This window comes from Theropithecus gelada, chromosome 10 (assembly GCF_003255815.1).
Source record: "Theropithecus gelada isolate Dixy chromosome 10, Tgel_1.0, whole genome shotgun sequence".
Classification (NCBI taxonomy): domain Eukaryota; kingdom Metazoa; phylum Chordata; class Mammalia; order Primates; family Cercopithecidae; genus Theropithecus; species Theropithecus gelada.
The window spans coordinates 5,970,997-5,978,516 of record NC_037678.1 but is presented as its reverse complement, the minus strand read 5'-3'; the positions used below and the strand labels follow the sequence as shown (position 1 = coordinate 5,978,516).

Below are 7,520 nucleotides of genomic sequence, written 5' to 3'. Positions count from 1 at the left end.
GCTCACGCCTGTAATCCCAGCACTTTAGGAGGCCCAGGCGGGCGGATCATCTGAGGTCAGGAGTTCAAGACCAGCCTGACCAACATGGAGAAACCCCGTCTCTACTAAAAATATAAAATTAGCTGGGCGTGGTGGCGCATGCCAGTAATCCCAGCTACTCGGGAGACTGAGGCAGGAGAATCACTTGAACGCGGGAGGCAGAGGCTGCAGTGAGTCAAGATAGCGCCATTGCACTCCAGCCTGGGCAACAAGAGCGAAACTCTGTCTCAAAAAATAATAATAATAAATAAATGCCCAGGAGATGGAGTCGGGTGAGGGGCCATGGCAGGGGAGCCAAGTGTGGAGGAGACTGTGGTGGCATGAAAATTGGGAGACAGAACTGACCCCTCCTGCTCTGCTCCCCAGTCTCTGGGGAGGAGGCTATGACCCTGTTGCTTCCCTGTGCTCCCAGCCCCTGTTTCTCTTTGTCTCAAAGCAGCCCTTGTGGAGGCAGGCAAGAGAGGCTCACTCCTGCCACACACAGGGAAACTGAGGCCCAGGGCAAACATGGCCCCAGATCCCAGCTTTGCTGCCTCCAGCCCTGAGATTTTCCATTTCCACACTCGTGACTGCTCATGTACCTGAACAAGCCCGGGGCCCCAATCACACACCCCATGCTATGCCAGGCAGCAAGGGGCACCCTGGCCAATGCAGTGCCTGGCATGGGGCAGACGCTCCAGAGACGCTTGTGAATGGGAGGGAAAAGCAGAGACTGCCACCACATGTGGCAAATGGGGAAACTGAGCCCCAAAAAGGGCAGGGGCACAGGAGAGTCCATGGAAGGGCCAGGAGCAGATCACAGGGCTGGGCCATGGTAGTCCCCACCCTACATCTCACCCTGATACTGAAGCAAGGGTGGGAGGGGGAAGGGAAAGAAAAGCTCCAGAGGTGGGCGACTGAATGGGCAGGGGCAGCCCCACACCACTGCCTCCGCCACCCCCGGTCTGCAGGGTGGGGGGTGCCGAGGTTTCTGCGGCCTCCGAGGAGGCAGCTGTTGCTATGGTGACCACCGTTACCTGGCAACTGAGCCGCATCGTCCTGGGCACCTGCTCTCTCTTCTCTGGAGCTTCTGGCTAGCTCTGGGGACAGACCTGTGTCCAAAAGCCCCCTTGTCTCAGAAAACCCACCTGTGGGGACAAGCCAGGTAGGCGTGGGCACAAGGGGACCTGTAGAGCCCCTCCCGGGTCTGTGGGAGTGAGAAGTGGAGCCACATCACTCAAGGCTTTCACTTTTTCAAAGCTGGGAGTAATTGTATTGATTTATAGGATAATAAAAATAACACTGTAAAAAAATTTCAAACAATGCAGGGAAGTATACAAACAAAAGTAAGACTGAGTGGCATCTCATCTTGGTGGTATCTCCCATCATCTCTCTGTGTGGTGTATCGAGGCATACAGGCAGATGTGATTCAACAAGGGGGTCATGCTCTCCACAGCCCTGCTCCCCCTTGGCACTGCACAGAGACAGGTTTCTGGGCCAGCGACTTCACTCCTTCATGCCATCACTGCCTGGTGTCTGGCAGTGACTCACTGAGTGTCCCCTGAACTCCTGCTCAACGCCCAGGCGGGCACAGGCTCTTGAGATCTGAGACTCCATGCCTAGCCTCAGGAAAGCGGGGGCTCCAAGGCATCTGGGCCGGGAGACCTTTGACCGGCACATCCAAGACCCCAACTTCAGGACCAGAGTGCTCCACTTCATGAGAAAGGGGCAGCTTCCACCGGAGGCGGGGGTGTTTCCAAGGAAAGAGAGAGCCTGCTCAGCCAGGGAATCAGGGCAGGCTTCCGGGAGGAGGCCCTTTTTTGGCTGAGATTAGAAAAACAAGAGGCCAGGCGTGGTGGCTCACGCCTGTAATCCCAGCACTTTGGGAGGCTGAGGTGGGCAGATCACGTGAGGTCAGGAGTGCGAGACCATCCGGGCCAACATGGTGAAACCGCATCTCTACTAAAAATACAAAAATTAGCCAGGCATGGTGGCAGGTGCCTGTAATCCCAGCTACTGAACCCGGGAGGCAGTGTTTGCAGTGAGCCAAGATTGCACCACTGCACTCCAGCCTGTGAGTGAGGGCAACAGAGTGAGACTCCACATCGAGAGAGAGAGAGAAAAGAGAAGAGAAGAGAAGAGAAGAGAAGAGAAGAGAAGAGAAGAGAAGAGAAGAGAAGAGAAGAGAAGAGAAGAGAAGAGAAGAGAAGAGAGAAAGAAAGAAAGAGAAAGAAAGAAGAAAGATTAGGAAATGGAAATAAAGTTGGGGGACAAAAAGAAGGAAACACAAAGAAGAAAAAATGGGGTGGACAGAGGCATAGAGGTGGGACTGTACTGTCATCAATCGAGTCTTACCTGGTGGGGGCATCAGGGTGCCCTGACCCACCCTTCGCAGAGAAGGCTGGAAGGAAGGGGTCGGGACGCTGGGGAGCAGGAAAGTGGGAACGGCACATGCAAAGCCCAGAGGCAAGAAGGAGGTCTTTTCAAGAAACTGCAGACGGTTCCAAATGTCGGGGTGCTGGGTGTAAGGGGGCAGCCGATGGCAGCCAGGGCCCAGGCTGAAGAGCATCGCGGGGCTGAGCGAGGGCAACTATGGAGCCCGAGCGCCACCCCTTGGCCGTCTTCACGGTGCGAAGACAGAGTGAGCGGTGGAGGAGAAGCTCCTGGGCCGGGGGGCCCCCGCCTGCCCTCTCTGTGTGCTGGAGGGGAGGGATGGGTGCTCTCCCACAACCTGCTGGGCCATCTGGGGCGGGGGCTCCCAGGCTATGGGATGGAGCACAAGGCGCTAGACCCCTGGGTCCCTGGGTAAGCCCCCAGTCTGAGATCACAACAGAGTGGTCTGGGCTGGAGAGAAGAAGCCCGCAGGAGGCCCAAGCCCACCTGGTGGTCTGTGAGGGCTTCCAGGAGGAGGTGAGGTTTGGGCGGAGCCTTGGTGACAACCAGGGTGTAGCAAGGGGAGGGTGATATTCAGGATATTCAGTCCCTTTGAGGTTCCCCGGGCAGACCTTCTGCAGCCAGCTCAGCACCAAGCCTGGGCTGGGGGAGGCCACCAGGGACCACTCAGCAGACCCTCCAGAGTGGGGATGGGGAGCCCCTCCAGATGCTGATAGTGGATGACAAACACAGAGGGAGAAGTGGGTGACTCAGGGCAGAGGCCCCCCACCCACGGGCTGGATGGGCCCCTAGGACAGAGGGGCGCAGGGCTGGGAGGTGGTTGCAGGGGCTCGGCCGGTTCTGCCCTGCCTGCGTGGGGACTGCCCGCTGTCTTAATCCCCAGAACCTGTGAGCATGCCCTTATTTGGAGACAGGATCTAATTGCATCCTGGATTTTTTCTGGTGGGCCCTAAGTCCCATGACAATGTCCTTGTAAGAGACAGAAGAGGAGAAGGCACAGAGGGAGGCCACATGAGGATGGAGGAAGAATGGGAGGGATACAGCCACAAGCTAAGGAACTGGGGTCCCCAGGAGCTGGGAGAGGCAGGAAAGATCCCCCTGAGCCTTCAGAGGAGCCCGGCTCTGCTGACACCTTGATTTCGGACCTCTGGCCTCCAGAACTGCGATTGAATAAATGTCTGTTGTTTTAAGTCCCCCAGGCTGTGGTCACCTGTGAGGCCACAGAACTGACGTGGGGACCTCAGGTGGCAGCAGCTCCCCTGCACACGGCCCCACGGGGCCAGTACTGCCCGCGCTCTGTCCCTCCCAGAGGCAGCCTGGGTGATGAGGGCCAGCAGGGTGCTGTGGCCGAGGCTGTGTCAGCGTGCGACAAGGAGGACCCAAGGCTTCTCTTGAACAAACACTCACCGCCTGACCGCACAGGCACCGTCAGAAGGCAGGCGCCCAGCAGCAGCACCCGTGCACCCCGAGCCACCGCCCGAGGATCTGGTCTGGGCACACACGGAGGGGCCGGCTGGACTTGCAGGCCTCTCAGGGCCATTTCCCACGCTGGCAAACCACAAAGAAAGCCCAGAGAGGGCAGGGGCACTGTGGGATTTAGGGGGCTCAGAGGGCACACCCTCTTCCAAGAGCCGGAAAGATCCCCAGACCCTGTGGGAACCGCACCCTCAACCCCTCCTGGCTGCAGCAGGAGCCTAGGTCCGGGGGCTGGGGGCACCTGGGTGGGGAGACAGTGTCGCCTGCCAGCCACAGGGTCTCCAGATTGCTCCGACGGGAAGCCAGCCCCAGTGTTGCTTGGAAGGGGGCAGTTCTAGGTGGTCCAGGTTCCTGGTGTCATGGAAACAACAGTGGCTGTTTGTTAAAGCAACAGTGTGGTTGTTTTCATCATCATCATTACTTGCTGGACGTTGAGCGCCGGGAGCCCCACTCACCCAGCCAGGGGTCCTTTCCACACCCCATCGGGAAGCAAACGGGCAGGGACACACCACTGGCAGGTAGGGACTGGTCTGGGACTCTGAGGGCCAACCCCAGGTTCCCATGGCGGTGACGGTGGCTGACGGGCAGAAGGCCCCGAAGATGAAAAGGATCGGGGTTCCCAGGGAGATCCCTTCCCCTCCCTGAGCCTCAGTTTCCTCCTCTGTAAAATGGGGATGAGGCCGGTCTGTCCCATGGCAGGCAGGGCTGCTGGGAGCTGGCCAGGCAGAGAGTGAGACTTTGTGGGCAGCGTCTCCCCAGACGTTTGGGAAGGGGAGCACAGGGAACTGGCAGGGCCATGCCCAGAGGACCCCGCGCAGGGCTGAGTGCTCTGCCATCCAGGCATTTGGGAAGGGGAGCCAGAGGACCTCGTGCAGAGTTGAGTGCTCTGCCATTCTGTCTTGAGATTCTTAGTCATTGGTGAAGGAGAGCCCCATTTCAGGTTCACCTTGGCTGGGCTGGCTCATAATTTGGCTGGTCCTGGGTGCGGGCAACACCATTAGGGTCCCTGGTGCTGTGGACGCACCCCTCCCCTCCAGGCTGCCCCCACGCTCCCCCTGCCAGGGCAGGCTGGCTGCTTCCCGGCCGGGCCTCCCTCCTGGGAAACCTCCCTGACCACCAGCCTCCATCTCCCAGGGCCTCCCTCCCACAGCCTGGGCAGGGGTCAGGCACAACAGGAAGGGCTTGCTGGTGGGCTACATGGGGATCCTTGGGGGACAAGGAGGGGCTCAGGTGTGGCTTCCCCAGCCTAGCCCCAGGAGGGCCCACAGCTGGAATTTTCACCATCCAGAACCGTCCTGGACAGCGCCCACGGAAGGGCCAGGTGTGAGGTCAGACGGTGGCTCTCCAGTCCCCGCCTGCAGGCGACCCGATGGGATCTGTGGGGCATTCCTGCCACCTAGTGGTTGATAAAGAGAAGGCAGCACACCCACCTGAAAAGGGTAATGTTAAATTAGGGTTAGGGTTAGGGTTAGGGTTAGGGTTACAGTAACAGTTAGGGTGAGATGGGGACATCCAGTCGGGATGAGCATGGGGCACCAATGCAGAGGGTACACGTTTCCTGGATGCTTCAGACAACCCAATTTCCTTCCCTTCCCCACCACTGTTCTCCAATTAACTACTTATCAGCTCACCCTGTGCACAAGGTAACCAAGGGAAAGTGAAGACGGCCGAGCAGCCAGTGAGTGGCAGGGATCCCAGGAACCCCACCACCACCAGGTGGATATTCAAAAGCCAAAGCTCATCCCTGAGGCCCCCACACTAAAAGTCAAGCTCGAGTCAGCTCTTCTCTCATCAGGTGAAACCTGTGAAAACTGCGGCTCTGTTGCAGGCTGAGGGGAGGAAGAGGCACCATCCTCTCCCTCCTGCCCTTCCTCCTTAGTGGGTGGTCCTATTCTTCTGTCCCGGGTTTGCAAACACAGCTTCCAATCCCCTTTCCCTCGGGGAGCCCCTCCCATTTAAAGAGACAGGAGCCACCCTGGGCAGAAACCCCAGCTCTGCCTCCGAGATGCCCCCAGGTGACCTTCAGAAGTGAAAATGGACCTCCAGCCCCACCTCTTCAAGGTGCAGCTGGCCAGTGAGTTAGTGAGAGAAGGAAGCCAGGCAGGCGGCAGAGGCACCGTGCTTAAGAGGCAGCCTCAGGGCCAGGTGCAGTGGCTCACACCTGTAATCCCCAGCACTTTGAGAGGCCGAGGGGGGCGGATGACCTGAGGTCAGGAATTTGAGGCTAGCCTGATCAACACAGAGAAACCCTGTCTCTACTAAAAATACAAAATGTTTTTAGTAGAGCCGGGCGTGGTGGCTCATGCCTGTAATCCCAGCTACTCAGGAGGCTGAGGCAGGAGAATGTCTTGAACCCGGGAGGCGGAGGTTGCGGTGAGCTGAGCTCCCGTCTGGGCAACAAGAGCGAAATTCCATCTCAAAAAAAAAAAAAAAAGAGGCAGCATCAGGCGTTCGGACCTAGATTCACAGCCCAGCTCTGCCGCCTTCCCAGCTCTCCCTGCTCTGTCACCTCCCTGGGCCTTGTCCCTTCACCATAAGACTGGGGCAGTGGTGCCTCTGCCCTGGGACGACCATGTGGATTCAACAGGAAATATTCATAGAGCTCCTGGCCAGGCTTCGTGTTCAAGGTGAGTCCCGCAGGCCCCGCAGAGCCCACGCATGTGCCTGGAGGCACTGTGCCTTGTGCTAGGAAGGAGGGAGAGGAGGATCATTCCACCGCCTCATCACTGCCCCAGAGGCACCAAGTTAATGCTCCCACCTGAGGCAGGGAGGAGACAGGGCACAGGGGAGGAAAGCAGGGGGGCGAGTGGGGCCTGGACAGAGGCAGGGGAGGATCAACGGAGAACACCTAGACGCCAGCTTGCCGGCAAGAATGGAGGCCAGTGCCTGGTGCAGCCACACCCGAGCTTCTTTCCGACTGTTCATCCTGGAGATCTGCAAACCACACCCCCCACCCCACAATAGCCCCAGGAGCCCCTTCTGAATCCCCCTCTGTCTGCCACCTCCTCGCCTCCCAGAGCCCCCTCTGCAGGTCAGACCATCTTGGTTTCTGGCCTGAACTTAAAACCGTCAATCAGAGCTGCTGCACCTCCGTTTGAACATCCTCTGCTCATCTGGGGTCCCCCATATAGGATCTAAACTCCCAGGGGCTGGGGCGGGGGGCGCCTGCCTGTCTGCTTCTTGGACTTCCTCTCCCCATCACCCACCCATCAAGGTCCTCTGCTCCTGGTGCCCTAAGCCATGCTTGGGACCTCAGCTGGGCCTTTGCACGGGCTGTGCCCTCTGCAGCAGCCTCTCCCATGCACTTGCCCACCCGTTACCTTCCCCTGGCCATGGCCCACTCATCCTTCGGCTATATCAGAGCCTCTCTGACCCACAGCCTTGCCTCCCCCTGACACTCCAGGCAAGGCCCTCCCAGGACAGGCCCACTGGTTTCCCGGGGATAGGCCTTGTTGGCATTTGCCAAATGGTGGTGCCGTGGCAGGCTCCTGCTTACCTGCCTTCTCTCCACCTCCACCAGTGGCAGCCCCTACCCACCCCATGACCCTTGCTTTGGGGTCCTGAGTCTCAATGAGGGTTTTAGGGTCCACCCGGGAAGCCTAACCCTGAATCCACACCCTTGTCACTCCATG

General features: G+C 58.8%; 1 pseudogene; it reads left to right on the top strand.

Moving 5' to 3' along the window:
• Nucleotides 1–2,610: 2,610 nt before the first annotated feature.
• The window catches only part of LOC112633181, a 35,112-nt pseudogene continuing 30,202 nt past the window's right edge, over nt 2,611–7,520 (top strand).